General features: G+C 44.0%; 1 pseudogene; it reads left to right on the plus strand.

Annotated features, from left to right (window-relative positions):
• The first annotated feature begins 1,035 nt into the window (after positions 1-1,035).
• On the plus strand, positions 1,036-13,861 carry LOC101431028 (RAD51-associated protein 1-like; annotated as a pseudogene).
• The last annotated feature ends 3,620 nt before the right edge of the window (positions 13,862-17,481 follow it).

The raw sequence follows: 17,481 nt of genomic DNA on the forward strand, positions 1-17,481 counted from the left end.
ACAGAGGAAGTGCAATGAGGGGACAAGAATGCAGCAGGGAGACCAGTTAGGAGGTTAAACGTGATGATGTCATTGACTTAGATGGTATAATAGTAAGCCAACGGTATGCTGATGCAAATACCAGAAATCTGCTGGTTTTTATAAAAGCCAGGTAGAAGCTTACAGTTACCAGGTCATAAAGCATAAGTTACTTTCCTCACCAAAGTCTGTTGCTTTGGTGTTGGAGCAAGATGTCTGCCGATGTCTGCCAGGGTTCAGGCTTCCTGGGTTCCTCTCTTCCTGGGGTTTGCTTCTCTCTGGTCTCAGGATTCGTCTCTTCCCGAGGTTTGCTTCTCTTTCCTCATATCCAAGCTCTTCTGTGTGCTTACTTACCAGGGCTCCAGTTCAAAACTCCAACCTCCCTTCTCTGCGATGCAGTTTCTCTGTGAGTCCCCTCCCAGCAAGGGAGGACTGAACTTCCTACTGATGTTGCCCAATCAAAGCCTTAATCATTATTTAATCAAGTAAAAGTAAAACCTCTGAATCCAATACACTCTAATATGCCCAGAAGAAAAGACCAGTTTACAAACATAATCCAATATTTCTTTTTGGAATTTATCCATAGTATCAAACTGCTACCGATGGGAAAATTGGAATTGGAAAGAAGTGGTTGGGTTCAGTATATATTTTTGAAGTTGGAGCCAATAGTATCTATTGATGAACTAGAAGTAGAAACTTCTTAATGGATTGATTGTGCTGTGCAAGGAAAAGAGAAGTGCAAAGAGGACTCCTACATATATGTCCTAAGTGACTACATGTATTTTTTTTTTCAAGAATGACAACTTTTATTATCATCCTCAGCTAGAAGGCAGGGAGGAGAGAAAGGGGAAGGGGCGATGGCAGAAGGGGTCAGGGAGAAGTGGCAGGAGGACAGGTAGGGGGCCAAGGTAGTGACCGAGGGAGGGACATGCTGACCTGGCCTGGGGCCTGGGCCAGGACACATCCTGGACTCAGCTAGGAGACTGGTAGGAGGTGCTTCCACCTGGGGGCCCAGGGATGGCCAGCTCGCCGGGACAGGAGCCCAAGAAGGGTCTCAACGCTTATGGTGGTGGGGATAGGGTATGTGACACTCATACATGGCAACAGGGCAAAAGCAGAGCCAACCCCATTGGGGAGCAGATTCGAGGGCCTTTGTATCATTACTAAGATGAAGAAGACTGGGGGAAGTACATTTGGGGTGGGATGAGAAATCAATAGCTTTGTTTTGGCCATGTTAAATTTGCAATGTTTCTTAGAGATCCAAGTGGATGTGTTGAGTAAGTAGAATATTCAATGCTCAGGGGAGAATTTTACATCTGGAGATATAAACTTGAGAATCATCTATATATAAATGTCTGGGACTGTATGAGATTATCTATGGAGATGGTATAGGTCAAGCAGCCAAAGACAGAGATCTAGGTATTCCAACATTTAGAAGTCCAAGGCAAGTCCTTTAATATGTTCTCTGATCCTATCCAGTCCACCCCTTCTGCAGCAGCTTAAAGATGCCTGCAAATTATTTAACATTCTTCCCGCCAAGAAGTGGGGTCTAATTCCTCTCCCTTTGAATCTGACTGATCTTACTGGCTTGATTGACCAATAGAACGAAGCAGAATGACATTCTGGGACTCATGAGACTAGATCTTCACAAGTTGTGCTTCTGCCCAGGTCATTTAGAATACTCTCAGGAAGCCTGAGTCATCATGTAAGAAGGCCCATTGCCCTGAGACTGCCATTCTCGAAAATAGGTTCTCTGGTGACCTCTTAGCTGACCTCAACCTTCCAGTCATTCCTGCCAAAGCATCAGATATCTCTATGAAGTCACCTTGGACCTTCCAAACTAGCTCATCTGCCAGCAGACCTGATGTGTTAGTCAGCCAAAGGGGTGCTGATGCAAAATACCAGAAATCTTCTGGTTTTATAAAGGGTATTTATTTAGGGTAGAAGCTTACAGATACCAGGACATAAAGCATAAGTTACTTTCCTCACCAAAGTCTACTGCCACATGTTGAAGCCAGATGGCTGCCGATGTCTCCCAGGAGTTCAGGCTTCTTGGTTCTTCTCTTCCCAGGACTCCATGTCTCTCTGGGCTCAGCTGCCCTGCTCTCTCCACAAGGCCAGCTGTAGACTATCAGGTGAATGGCTCTGTCTCTCTCCCCAGGGCTTCTGCCATGTCTAAGGAGCTGTCTCTATTCCTCTGTGTTCTTCTCCTGTGTGTTCACTTTCCTGGCTCCAGCTCAAAACTCCCAGCTCAATCCTTTGCCATGTCTTTGCTCTATGAGTGCTCAGTGCTCTACTGACGTGGCCCAATCAACATCCTAATCATATTTTAATCAATTAAAAGTGATACATCTGACAGACCAGTTTGTAGACATAATCCAATAACTATTTTTGGAATTCATAAACAATGCCAAACTGCTACACATGACAAGTAACTTCATATGACAGCATGTGGAGCAGAAGAATTACCCAGCTAGGCCGTGTCCAAATTTCTGACCCCTATATCATGAAATGTAATAAAATCACTGTTAAGTTTTGGATTAATTTATTATAAAGCAATAGAAAACTGGAACACCTTCTCTCTTTCTCTGGGATCTTATTTTATAATATTCTCTTGCCTTCTGGATCATCCCGTCTTTTCAACAGACATATTATTTTGTTACCAACTCTTACTGACCCTTTCTCCTTTAACTATAAGCATGCTCAGTCTTTCCCACCTTGATAAAACCTTCTGCAACTTTCAGTCCCCATTTGTTCTTCAACCTACTTGAAAATCTGGCTCTTGCTTCCACAACACCACTGAAACTAATCCCACTGAGTTCACCCATCATCTCATAATTGACAAAGCCATCAGATATTTTTCTGTCCTTATACTTAACTCTGTCCATTTTTTAAAAGCTCTCATTACGATTTTTAAGAATGAGGAGAGCAGATGTGCCTGAACTGAGAAGTAAGTTCAAATGAGAACCAGAACTAACCTGCATAGCCAGGGACCTAAGGTCTTCAAATGCATGAAGTTTATTCAGCTGGAATGTGAGAAGCACCTCAAAACCTGGAGAGAGGGAAGCAGATGTGGCTCAAGCAGCTGGGTGCCTTGAGTTGGGAGGTCCCAGTTCAGGTTTCTGGTGCCTCCTAAAGAAGACGAGCAAGAAAGAGAGCTGGCATGATGGGGCTGGTGTGGCAAACTGACACAACAAAATGAAGTAACAAGAAATAAATAAAATAAATCTTTTAAAACAACAACAACAAAACCTGGAGAGATTCTGAAGACAAAGGGGATCCAGGGTGAATAAATCAGGTGGAGCAAAGTTGGGTAGGTGAGAGGAAAATACCAACCATGAGAAATACTTTGATCTAGAATTTTGGTATTTGAGTGATCAGCAGGATCAAATCACTGAAAGCAGAGCAGTAGATAGTTCAAAGGAGGGTAGAACTCAAACAAATGTGTGTACATGAATGTGCATAGCATCAATATTCACAATAGCCAAAAAGTAGAAATAACCCTAAAGTCTGTCAATGGATGAAAGGATAAACAAAATGTGGAACATACATAGAGTGGAATATTACTCAACCATAAAAGGAATGAAATACTGACACATGCTACAATGTGGAGGAACCTCTAAAATATCCTAAGTAAAAGAAGTCAGGCACAAGAAGTCATGTATTGTATGATTCAATTTACATGTAATATCCAGAACAGTTAAATCCATGGAGACAGAAAGCAAATTGGTGGTTGCCAGGGGCTGGAGGGAAGGCGGAATGGGGAGTGACTACTTAATGGGTATGGGGTTTTCTTTTGGAGTAATGAAATGTTTTGGAACTAGATAAAGGTGGTGCTGAGCTAAATGCCATTAACTCTTTGCACGTTAAAATGGTTAATTTTATGTTATGAATTTCACCTTAATTTTTAAAAAAAGAAAAAGAAAGGGTAGGCTCTTTTATATGATGTTCTGCAGCATGGAGAGCAGGCAGGATAAAGTCTTTAAGCAGTAGGTTTTTTAAACTTTATGATGCCTATGAATTATCATGGAAAGCCTAGTTAAATGGGCTGATTCTCCTGCCTCATCCACAGAGATTCTGGGGTTGGACAAAATATTTTCCTTTCAAATAAACACCCCAGATCAATCTGATACAGGCTGTCATCAAGCCATACTTTGAGAAACACTGCCCTAAAGAATGAGAAAGAGTTTGGCTAGATGTTCTGAGGACACTTTGGTTATTTCTTCTCATTAGTTAACTCATTAAATTAGCTGGGTCTGGGAAACGGATGTGGCTCAACCAGTTGGGCTCCAATCTACCATATAGGAGATGCAGAGTTCAATGCCCAGGGCCTCCTGGTAAGAGCAAGCTGGCCCACGCGGAGTGCCGGCCCACACAGGAATATGGCCCCGCGTAGGAAATCCACCCTGTGTGGGAATGCCCCCTGTCTGAGAAAGTTGCCCCACGCAGGAGTGCCAGCCAATGCAGAGAGCTGGCACCACGAGTAATGCAACAAGAGGAGAGAAAATAAGAAGACATAGCAGACCAGGAGAGCAGAGGCAGCATAAGAGCCTAATTGCCTTTCTCTCACTCCGTAAGTTCCCAGGGTCAGTTCCCAGAGCCACCTAATGAGAATACTAGCAGACACAGAAGAACACACAGCAAATGGACCCAGAGAGCAGACAAATGGGGGGAATGGCACGGGGAAGAAATAAATAAAATCTTAAAAAAAAAAATTAACTGGGTCTATCAACTTGTCAGTAAGGAATTTGCAGGGTGGCTAAGCCAGGGAAAACTGAATCCAACTGATACACAATGGGAGATCTGTAATCAAAGGATGAAGTGATCTTCACTAGTTTTGGTCAAAAGGTAAGTTAAGGATCCCTTCTCTGACTTCATATTTCATTAGGAGAGCTTGCGCATGAACACTACAAATAAGCTTAATGGCATAATGTAGTGAAGGAAGTTAGCAAGATCACTTGTACTATTTTAAGGCAGCAGCCAGACGACGGTATGGAAAACTTGTTTATTTACTGAGCTGTTTGTTCAGATTCTAATGTTTTGGAATTAAATTGCTGAGAGATTTGACTTATGTTTAATCCCTTGATGCTTACAAGATTGGACTATTTATACATTTGGACTATTTACAAAACATTTAATTAAGTACAATGAATTTAAAATTTCAAGGACAGTGTTGTCAGGGCTATCCAGAAGAAGAGTGGGGTGGAAAGAGTGGGACAGTAAAAAGCTTCTAAGATAAGGTGACTAAGTGTAGTCTTGGAAGATGAATATGTAAAAATTTATCAAGTGGTCAAGTGGAGGGAGGGTATTTGAGGAAGAGAAAACTCATAAGGAAAGTAGTAGTCCCTTATTATTCAAATGGCAGTGTATGGATTAGCAGCATCCATATCACTTGAGAGCTGGTTAGAAATGCAGCATAGCATATAATAAAAATTACTAGAAATACAAAGAAGCCAGAAAATCTGACCCATAATCAAGATGGAAAACAACATAGAAGCAGATGCTCAGATAATCCACATATTGGAACTGAAAGGCAAGAATTAAAAAAAAAAGTTACAGATATAATCAGTAAGAGATAAAGAAGGGCAAAATCAGTGGACAGTTGTGGAGTTCTGCACAGAAATAGAAACTCTAAAAAAAGAACAAAATGGAAATCATAGAATAGAAAAATACCAATCTAAAGGGAAGAATTCTTTGAATGAATAAAGCAGGTAAGAAGGAACAGAGCATTAAAGACCTGTAAGTCTGGATTCCCAGAAGGAGAGGAGAGAGAAAATTGGGCAGAAAAAAAAAATTAAAAGACATAATGGCCAAAAATTTCTCAAAATTAATAAAAGGTAGCCTGCTGGCTCAAAAAACTCAGAAAACTCCAAACAGGATAAATACAAAGAAAATCTAACAACATTAGAGTCAAACTGCTGAAAACCAGTGATAAAGAGGAAAAAATTTTAAGTGGAGAAAAGTTGGATATAAAAGATGGTATCCAAATGGACAATAAACATATAAAAATGTGCTTGCACAACATCATTTATCATCAGGGAAATTCAAATTAAAACTGCAATGAAATACCACTACACACCCACCAGAATGATTAATATGAAAAAAGCAGACACCATCATTTCCCTTTAAAGTTGTTCCAGCCTTTCAGATTACTTGTTTATAGGGATTCTTAGGGAGACTGAGGGGACAAGGAGTAAAACAGAAGGGAGGTCTGGCCTGCTCCACTAATATATGTTGCCAAAATTGTGGAACATATAGAATGGGAGAAATAATTGCTGATCATATATCTGATAATGGTTTACTCTCCAGAATATATAAAGAACCATTACAGCTAAACAACAAAGAGGCAAACAACCCAATTTAAAAATTGGCAAAGGACTTAAATAGACATTTCTCCAAAAAAGATAGACAAATGGCCAATAAGCACGTGAAAAGATGCTCAACATCATAGGTCATCAGGGAAATGTGAATCAAAACCACAATGAGATACCACTTCACACCTGCTAGGATGGCTCTTATTTAAAAAGCAGAAAATAAGTGTTGGCAAGGACGCAGAGAAATTGGAAATCTTATACATTGTTGGTGGCACTGTAAAATGATGTAGCCACAGTGGAAATCAGTTTAGTGGTTCCTTAGAACATTGAACATAGAATTACTATCCCACTGCTTGGTATATATACCCAAAAGAATTGAAAGCAGGAACTCAAACAGACATTTGTACACCAATGTTTATAGCAGCATTATTCATAAAAGCCAAAGGGTGGAAGCAACCCAAGTGTCCATCAACCAATGAATGTCAGTTACACTAGGGTACATAATCATTAAAAATCAGGGTTGTGGGAAGTGGATGTGGCTCATCTGATAGAGCATCCGCCTACCATATAGGAGGTCCAGGGTTTAAACCCGGGGCCTCCTGGCCCATGTGGTGAGCTGGCCCACTTGCAGTACTGCCATGTGCAAGGAGTGCCATGCCACACAGGGGTGTCCCCTGCATAGGGGAGCCCCACATGCAAGGAGTGCACCTCGCAAGGAGAGCCTCCCTGTACAAATAAAGTGCAGCCCACCCAGGAGTGGTGCTGCACACACGGAGAGCTGACGTAGCAAGATCATGCAGCAACAAAAAAGAGATACAGACTCCTGGTGCCGCCAAGAATGCAAACGAACACAGAAGAACACACAGCAAATGGACACAGAGAGCAGACAACAGGGCAGGGCGGGGGGGAAGGGAAGAGAAATAAATAAAAACAAAATCTTAAAAAAAATCAGGATTGTGTTTTTCTGTTTATAAGTTATGCCTCAATACAGGACTGTTAGCATAAAAATGAATGATGCTGTAATTCCCTTTTAAAATTGCCCAACACTTCAGTCAAGTGGTTTGCATGTACCTGCTTGACCAGGCAGAGTGGTCTTAGGGGAATTGAAAGGTCAGAAAGGAGGCCACTCCTGCCCCATTTAGGAAAGGAAACCAAGAGGATGTAATGTGTTGGAAGCAAGTGAAGAAAGTATTTCAAGGAGGCGGGAGGAGCAATTGTGTGAAATGCTGCTGATAGGTAAGGTGATGAGGGCTGAAGATTGGTCATTGGGTTTGACAACAGAGAGGTCAGTCATTAGGACCTTGGCAACAACAGTACTGGAATGGTAGTGAAGGTAAAAAGCCTTTTTTAGGAATAGGTTAAAGAATGAGTGGGAGAAGAGGTATTAAAAAGGCTTCTGAATCTCTGGACTGACAATGTGATAGCCAGGCCCTGAGCCTCAACAGACTCCAGCACCTACAATCTGATTTATTGGACTCACCTCACTCAGCTAAGATGGAGTTGAAGAAGGACAACCACCACACCATGGAGCCTAGAGTGCCTACAACTGAAAGTGAGAGGATTGCATCCAGTATCCATGTGGAATCTGAGCCTCCTCTTGACATAGAGGTGTAAAGTGTAATGGACACAACCAATCCAATGTCCACAGAGAAAAGGTGGCATTGGAGTGGGAAAAGTGGACATGGTGGCTAATGGGTATGGGGAATGGCAGGAAGAGACGAGATGTGGAGGCGTCTTAGGGACTTGGAGCTGCCCTGGATGGTGCTTCAGGGGCAATCACCGGACATTGTAAATCCTCACAGGGCCCACTGGATGGAATGGGGGAGAGTATGGGCCATGATGTGGACCATTGACCATGAGGTGCAGAGGTGCCCAGAGACGTACTTACCAAATGCAATGGATGTGTCATGATGATGGGAATGAGTGTTGCTGGGGGGGGAGTAGTGGGGTGGGGGTGGTGGGGTTGAAGGGGTCCTCATATATATATATTTTTTAATGTAATATTTTTACAAAATCAATTTTAAAAAATTAAAAAAAAAAAAAAGGCTAAGTACAGACAACTCTTCTCAACTGTTCAGCCTTGTGTTCTCAGTGCCTAGCACAATGCCTGGCATATATTTAGGAGGTGTCCAAAATATTTGTTGTTGAATGATTTGATTACAGAAATAATCCTCAATCCCCTCCAATTTATTTAAAACATTGCTCTTAAACATATGCGCTTTAGTTATTTTTAATAATAAGCTACCCATGCCACACCTCATAAATAACCATATTTACCATGCATTAAAACACTGATGTAATCAATACTTCTATAACTGGTGATACCATTCTCCTAGCTACTGTTGTTGGTCTCATTTCTGTCTTGTTGGTACCTTGCTAAGATTAATCTCTTAATCTAATTCATAGATTAAGAGAAAGAATCCTGTAGATAAGATTGACTAGGCTGATCTGGTGATCCCCTCAAAAAAAAAAATTATTTGATTTTTGTTTTAGTTGTCCTTAAATTTTTTTTTGAAAGGCAGGAAAATCGTTCCTTTTTACAGGACAGACACAGAGTAACTCTTCTTTCTAACCCCTATGTGGTCATCTCAGAATGGTTGAGGACCAAGTCAGCAGGAATTTCAGCAAGAGGCAAAGTCCTCTGAGTGATGGTTGAGGTAGAGAACAGAACCATTGGGTGTAAGTGAGAGACTTGGTTGAAATGAAAGAGAATAAACTCTATCAGGAGAGAGTCCATGTCTATTTTATCCACCTATGTATCCTCAGTAACAGCTCAATGGCACATGGTAGGCCCTTGATAGGAACACATGAGACTAGACTGGTTAAGAGCTAGGTCACATAGGAATAATGAGATAAAGCTGTGGCATCTTTTTAGAAGGATTTGAGATGTAATCAAAAGGGAGTTGAGATGTGCCTTGCTTTAAGGGGCAGAGATTAGGGCCCAGAGGTGGAAGAATCTGTTTGGGCCTCAGAGCTCCAGAGTTAGCATTAGTGGGTCTTGCTGTTCAGACTCTAGTCCTTTTTTTCAGAGATCCTTATCTCTGTCCCTATGGGATTAGGTGGGACCAGCACAGTTTGTTTAAGCCCTGATCACTCATGCTCTTGATAGAGGATTGAGTCATGTATAAGATGATTCCTCTTAGTCTTCACTATTTTCCTTATTGGAATATTCACAAGTAGACCATTGACAAAATCCTGATGCCGCATCAGGGTACCACTGACAAAAATTGAGAGAGAAGTTACTCAGATGCCAAATTTAGAGAGATTCCAAAATGCCCATTCCATCTATAACTCCTGCTTACTGGCATTAGATCATGTGGCCCCTCAACTCTCACCTGGTCATTGCCATTACTGATTGGATCCAGGTAAACACCTGCACTGAGTTAGGCCCATCAGGTTCTTTTTCCCAGGAATATGGAATTGCTGGTAGAGAAATCCCTACAGACGGAAGACAGATTTATAGCACTATCTTTGGGGATAAGACATGCTCTAAGTATTTTATTGAAGCTGGTCAATAATTTTCTGTGTGAGATGAGATGCTTTTTAATTTCATGAATTGACATAGATCCAGAATATTTATAGGCTATTCTCTAGGGACTTTAGAAAATTGGCTCAACTGTGAAATCCAGTAAATGCTATTATTTGTGGTTTAGTTGAAGAACGAAAAATGAGCTTCTCTTTGGGATAAAACATAGGAGATTAAAGGGAGGATCCTTTAGGGTAGCCTTTATAATAGTATTTTCATCATTAACAGTAAGAAATATACTTTACATTGCAACACATACACATACAACTGAAACAAAAGTTTCACAGAACTATACTAGGGAAGCAGATGTGGCTGAAGTGATAGGGTCTCTGCCTATCATACGGGAGGACCCAGGTTTGATCTCTGGGGCCTCCTGGTGAAAAAGAAGAAGAGAAAGCATGCCTATATGGTGAGTCAGGGCTTGTGTGGTGAGCCAAGTGCCCACATGAATGCTTGTGCAGTGAGCCGAGTGCCCAAGCAGAAGCCGAGTGCCTGCGCAGTGAGCCAGTGCCCATGCAAGTGAGTTATGCAGCAAGATGATGATGCAACAAAAAGACAAAGGGGACAGTCAAGGTGAAGCAGAGCAGAGACTAGGAACTGAGGTGGCACTATTGACAGGGAACCTCTGTCCACATCAGAGGTCCCCAGGATTGAATCCTGGTGAATCCTAGAGGAGAAAGATGAGAAGAGAAGACAAAAAATAGAAATAGATACAGAAGATCTCACAGCAAATGGACACAGACAGCAAAAACAGCAGGGTGGAGGCAGAGGAGGGGAAGAGAAGGGGAAAAAATTATATTAATCTTATGTGTGGTACACTCTGATATTTGTATTCTATTCTCTTTTTTTTTAAATGCTAGTAATAACCCACTAATTTAGTTTCACAACTCACTAATGGGTTGCGTATTAGCATTCGAAAAACACTTGCACTAGAAAGATAGCAGGATAATAGTTCATCGGATCTGTCCCTAAAGAGAAGCAGTCTAGATCTGCAGATTTACAGCCTTGAAGGAGACCGTGGTGCAGCCTGTATGGCATAAGAAACCAGTCAATTACAGTTTGAGAATTCTGACAGCAATAGTGATTTTATCTCTTCAACTGCACCTGTAAACAAGAAGTCCAAAACAATACAAAAGGAGTTACAATGAGACAAACCATATGACTTGGGACTGTATAACATAGTGAAACCTCATAGAAAATATGAATATGGGTGATACTGCAAATATAAGATTGTTTTTACAAAATATAAATGCCAATATACTAGGGAGAAGGAAACAGAGTAGCAGCTATGTATGGCAGGGGAAGCATAGAGAGATTGAGAGGTGAGGAGTTTTGTTTGTTGGGTTGGTTTGTTTTTGACTTTTAGTATTGTTGTTATTGTTGCTGGAATAATGAAGATGACCTAGGGGGAAAAAAAAAAAGATGCCCTAGGAATGAATGGAGAGATGAATGCACAATTGTTTGATTGTGCCGAATGCTGCTGATTGTGCACTTTGGATAGATTTGTGCCTTGTTTTTATGTATCAGTAAAATTGATTTGTTAAAAAAAAGAAAAAGAAAAAGAAGAGTGAGACAAATCAAAACCTAAACTGAATATTGTCCAGAAAGAAGATAGCCCACCACAAGAAAAAATAATTTAAAAAAGGATGGCTTTAGATGACAAGCTCTACCAGAGAGACTTAGAAGTTGCACTAACTTTATCAGTGAAGACATTTCCAACATTCACCACTGATGTTCAGGAGTCTCAAGATAAACACATTGAAAAACATGGCAATAGTGAAACAGAAACAATGAAATAAGTCTTTCATATCTATAATTTCAGTGTAGCCAGCTATTGATTAAATTTAGATAAGATTACTGAGGAAGATGATTTTCATGACATTGAAGAGGAAGAAAGGCGATGTCTGAAGTTGTGGTACAACAGAGAAAGATTCTTTTGGAAGGCAGTGATGGCTATAGTGTAAATTACTCTGAACCTGACTTTGCAACTGGTGAAGAGTCTGAATTTGGTGAGAGTGAAGATAATGACGAAGAGTTCACTATGTGAAAAAGTAACTAAAAGAAAACCTTACCTTGGAATATATGATAATCTATTTCCCCAATGTAACCAAGATAGACTCATTTATAATATTCCTACACATGATTCTTCTACCCCTTTTATTTGAACCTATAATTAGCACTATATCCATTAAATATATGTCCCAGAGACTTAAATCTTCAGGCTGTTCATATGCTGGGTGAGCCCTGAATCTCAGCAGCCAACACTTACTCTCCAGTTCATCAGACTCATCCAGGACAACTAACAAAATGATGCTGATAGACAACACCCATCCCCAAATGCAAAGAGTATCTATAGCTGTAATCCAAACAGTTCCTTCCATCTGACCCATAAGATCTAATCCCCCTCACAATCTGAAGCAGAGAGGTCATCACCATCCCAAAATCCTCAAGTTTGAGGAATGAACAAATACAAGGTGGGAATGCAATCATGGACCAAAGTAGACTTACTATTGTAGTAACAGAAGAACTTGTAACTTTGAAATAAAGGTAATGATTGCCAGAGGTTCTGAGGGGAGAGAAAGGGAAGAATAGGTAGAACATAGGATATTTTGGGGACACTGGAATTGTTCTACATGACATTGCAGTGGTGGATACAGGCCATTATACATTTTGTCAAAATCTATAAAATTGTAAGGTGAAAAGTGTAAGCCATAATGTAACCTATAGACTGTGGTTGATAGCAACGCTTCAATATCTGTTTACCAATTGTAACAAATGTACCACATTAATGAAAGATGTTATTAATAGGGGAAAATATGGAGAGGGTGTGGGATATATGGTAAATAATTTAAAATTTTTAAAAATTAAATATAATATATTTATTTTTAGGTACTGGGGAAGCAGGCTGGTAAGATAGGGAATCAATAGATGGATCTGGAACCTGGCAGAGTCCACGTGGACATCAGTAACCCCCAAGATGGCTGCTGGAAGACCCCCCACCCTCAAGATTCTGCTATCCAGAACAAAGACTTCTTCTGGAAGCCAGAAGAAGCCCTGGATATTCCCCAAGTACTTTATCATTGGGCCCTCACTGGGGATGGATGGGTGGGGTGATCAGTCAAAACAGCAAACAGCTGGAACCCCTCCCCTGCCATTAGCAAAGGGGTGGAATAATTAAAGGATCACAAAAGCAGACGGGGAGGCCTAAAAGCTCTCGCTCTCTTGCCTCTGGACCCCAACTACTGGCTGCCTTCTCCCCCATTTGGATCACTACACAAGTAAAACCTGGGGATTTATAATCTATAAGGGGAAATTGTAGCCTGTGAATCAGCCCACTTTATCACTTCTTAACCCCTTCCTCTCTTGGGACCCCTGATCTGTTATTTTCTCCCATTTCTTGTCCCTCCCAGCCTGAGTAAATTACTGGCCTAACTCACCCGACATGCTCTTGAAATTCATTTCTGCAGCAAAGTCAAGAACCTAGACAAAATCCGTTAACACTGGGGCTGGGGATTGAACCCGGGACCTTGTATGTGGAAAGTCAGTGCTCAACCACTGAGCTACACAGGGTCCCCCAAGTTGGTTTTGTTTGTCATTTGCTTTATTTTTAGGAGGTACCAGGGATCAAATCCAGGGCCTTGTATATGGGAAGCATCTGCTCCCTTCCTTATATTTTTTATGTAACTTTTCTGTAATCTCAAACTTCTTTAAAAATAAAGTTAAAAAAAAAGGAGGGGGGGGAAGGTAAAATCCTGGGTTGAAAAGAAAGAGAAGAAACCTAAATCCAAATGTAATGCTTTGGCGATTTCTGAAGACCGTATGCCAGCTGCTGTCAAATCAGAGTCTCAGTCCTCATCACAAAAATCTTTCCCTTCAGTGAACATTAGGAAACCTTTACAAATATTCAGTCCTTCAACTGAAAGCAAGACACACAAGTGGGTCCTACCAGTGGTATCTGGAAGTAGCAGCAACAGCAGTAGCCCACTGGCAGGAGTTCCACTAAGTCTCCAACTCAGAGTCTCTGCCTTGGCTTGTCCAGATTATCGTGAATTAAACATTTGCATTCAAATACTGCTAATAGCTGAGTGTGGTAGCAAAGAAATTTTTAATGAAGAGAATCACAGTTTTACCTATGCTTATATTTGAGCTGTGCTTGTGTTTGAGGAGGGTATTGTAATATAAATGACCTCATTTTGTGATTATGTTCTCTGAAAAGATAGTTATTCAGTACTTCAACAAGAGGTTTGTTGTCGCTGAGCTTGAGGGTTTCGACCTCGCTCAGGCCCAAGAGTCGGGGGGGCTTGCTCCTGCCAGGCAGCCGGCGGGGGGGTGCTCCAAGAAGGAGCACCGGTTCTCCAGGCGTGGGGGACACGCGGTTGAGGAAAAACCACGGAGACCGCTTGAGCGCAAGAACAGGTCTGCTTTATTGCGGAAGTACACTTAGTTATATAGGCAGGGAAGGGGGTGGAGTACGAAGGGGAGAGCAGGGCGGAGGGGTGGCTGTGGATTGGCTAAAGCTGGGGGGGCAGACCTCTGGTAATACGCCGTAAGCAGTTACTGGGGAAGAGGGCAGATTGTAGGTTGGTAATATGGGCGGGACTGGTGGGAAGGGTGACGGGGGCTGGAAGGGGAGGAGGGGCGGAGAAAGGCGGCAACAATTGTTCCTTTTGTTTTAAAAAGAAATTGAAGCAACAAGTTTTGGTGCGCACGGTGGGTGTGAATGGCTCGGCGTGCGCAGCAACAAAAGACAAGGATTAGGAGGAAGAGTAGGAGGAAAAGGAGGTTATAGGGACGGGCACGGGGATAAGACGAGGGGTGGGGGGAGACCACGAGGACCGGCCGGTCGTGAGCGGACAACGTAGCATCTGGCCAGGACGCATGTGCCCGTCATTAGGGTCGGCACATGCCGGCGCCTGGCGCGCCAAGCCTTGCCAGCGAAACGGGCTCGTGATGTCCCAGAACCCCGGCCCAAGGGGGAGTAATAGTTGGGGAGAAGTGAGGGGAGGAAGACAAGAGGCTATAGGCGTGCAGTCTGGAGTAGGTGGCGCGGGCAGAAGGGGCGTGGTGGACAGCTGGGGGGGGACTCAGCGGTGGCGAGGCGTTGGTAGTGGACTTGTACAAAGGAGCTGAACACTGCATTGGCTTGGTCTTTGGCAAGGCGGCAAGGGCGGCGATCCCTGTGCCTGCTCCAGCGAGACCTAAAAGGGTGGCGACGGTAAGGACAGCGGTAACAGACTCCCTTTTTTGAATGTGGGAAGAGAGGTGGCGGGCGTGAAGAGAGAGAAAGAATTCATCATCTCCATGGAAAAGGACTCGTGGGGCGAGGAAAATAAGCAGACAGGTTTCATTAGTGGTGTTGAGGGTGGCGACGTTGAGACAGGGGGTTAATCCCGTGGAGGTACAAAGCCACTGGAAGGTGTTATGGGGGATTAAGAATTTGGCGGAAGCGCTGGGAGAGGAGTAGTTAGAGCAGGCGTGCATAAGGGGATGGGAACCTTGGCGGGAATGAACGCAGCGCCCTGTGGAGGAAACAGATTGGAAGGTTAGGGGAACAGAGGAAGTGTTCCAGTTGCATCTGGTAGGAGAATTTTCGGAGGATTCGCTAAAGGTGAGGTTTGTGGCGACAGGTTCATATATAGGAAGAGAGGGGGACAGGCAGAGCCAACAGCTTTTGGTGTGGTTGGGGTGAGAGGAGTTTAGAGAAGCGTACGAAGCTCTGATCAGATTAATGAGGGGGCTGGGGTACAGAGTAGGGGGTAAGCGAGGCTTGGGGTTGTGGGAGCTGAGGGAGGCAGTGGCAAGGGGGGTGCCGGGCGAAGGAGCGGGCGAGGTGGAGTGGGGCAGAGAAGGGGGCTGTGCCTTTGGAGGATTGAAAATCTGATTTGGGCCCACTGGGGTGGAACGTGTGGGAATTGGCTCCTTTTTTATAGTGATAATGGCGCCGTAATCGTAGCCTACTGCATACAGGCGGGCTTGCCACATGCGGCCTCGTAACCAGAGGTCGGAGTTGGGGTCTTTGACTGTGAGTGTGATGGTGTTCCATCGAGTAGCATTACGCTGGAGAGTGAGGTATGGGTCTTTGTTAGGGGCGCTGGACCATCCGTGGGCGATGGTTTCGCACCCCCAGGAAGGACAGTAATAGTGTGTTGGGTCATGGCATCCTCTGGCGGAGGATGGGCACATGTAGAAACCTGTGGCAGTGGGGTTGTGTCCCCCCCACTCATAAGACGGAAGGTTCGTGCGTCCAGTGAGGTTGGCGACATCAGTTGTGAAAGAGGGGGCGGAGGCGGTTACGTTCGAGGCGAGGAGTCTTTTTTGTTGCCAGAGGGAGAGGGTCCAATTGAAGGGCTGGTGACTCAGGTTGGCGGCGGCTGGGAGAACGAGGGAAGCCAGGACGAAGAGAACGGTCGCGAGGCTGTGTAGAGGCATCCTCTGACAGTACGGCATCTGTGGAGACAAAAGAAGGGAAAATTCCTCGCTCTCCACGCATGGCGAGCGGGCAGCATGAGGGGGGTAAAGAGAGCAGGGTAAGGGTTTGAAACGTTTTAAGAGGGGGCGTTCCTTGATGATGGCTGGTGCTGGATCTGGGTGAACGGGGCGACCTCTGGGCCGTATCCACTGTCAATGTTATCTCTCACCGAAGGCACAGGGTGCTGATCGTTCGGTGGAACTAATGGGTCAGTGGCAGGCCGGATGCAGCGCCCAGGAACCCAGAGCGGCTGCGGCTCATAATCTGGAAAGACGCAAGCAAAGCCCCTCCCCTGTGCTAGGAGGGGAGCTGGATCTTGCCAACGATTTGTGGCAGGGTCTTTCCAATGGACAAGGGGAACTTGCGAGGGCTGCCACATGGGTCCCCAGTGCTTATGGGTGGGGGAGAGTCCATGGTCATCGAAGGTTAGGAGATTGTGATGAATGAGGCAGACAGTCACGACGTCGGCGGGGGCCTTGTGGGGAGAAGAGGCCCTCTCTTTCTGAATGAGTAGCTTGAGCTGTTGGTGAGTGCGCTCGACGATTCCTTGCCCCTGTGGATTGTATGGAATGCCAAAATGATGCGTGATGTGATACATCTGCACGAAGCTGGCGAAGGAGGCACTGCGATACGCTGGTCCGTTGTCTGTTTTGAGATCCCATGGAATTCCCATGAACAAAATAGCTTGGCGAAGCGCCAGGACGCAGTGTTTAGCACTTTCCCCCGCAAGAGGGACTGCATAGCACAGATGCGAAAAGGTGTCAATTGCTACATGAAGATATTTGAGGCGGCCAAATGCACTGACATGAGTGACATCTAATTGCCACCTTGTGTTTGGGCGGAGGCCGCGGGGGTTAACACCTTGAGGCTGCAAAGGCCCAAGTGGCAACAATGGCGCACAAGTCCAGCATGCGCGCACAAGGTGTTTGCAAGTTTCAATGTGTAGGTCTGGGAAGAGCTTCCGGATGGACCGCGCAGAGAAGTGGAATTGGGAGTGCAGGAGCTTGGCTTGATTAACAAAGTCTCCAAGCCGTGGCCCGTCGGCAGGGTTTTCATGTAGGAGGACTGGGTTTACCTGGCGGCTTGACACAGAAGCATCAGCGAGGTCATTCCCTTGAGCCAGCGGTCCTGGTAGGCCAGAATGGCTTCTGATA

This window comes from Dasypus novemcinctus, chromosome 9, assembly GCF_030445035.2.
Source record: "Dasypus novemcinctus isolate mDasNov1 chromosome 9, mDasNov1.1.hap2, whole genome shotgun sequence".
Classification (NCBI taxonomy): Eukaryota; Metazoa; Chordata; class Mammalia; order Cingulata; family Dasypodidae; genus Dasypus; species Dasypus novemcinctus.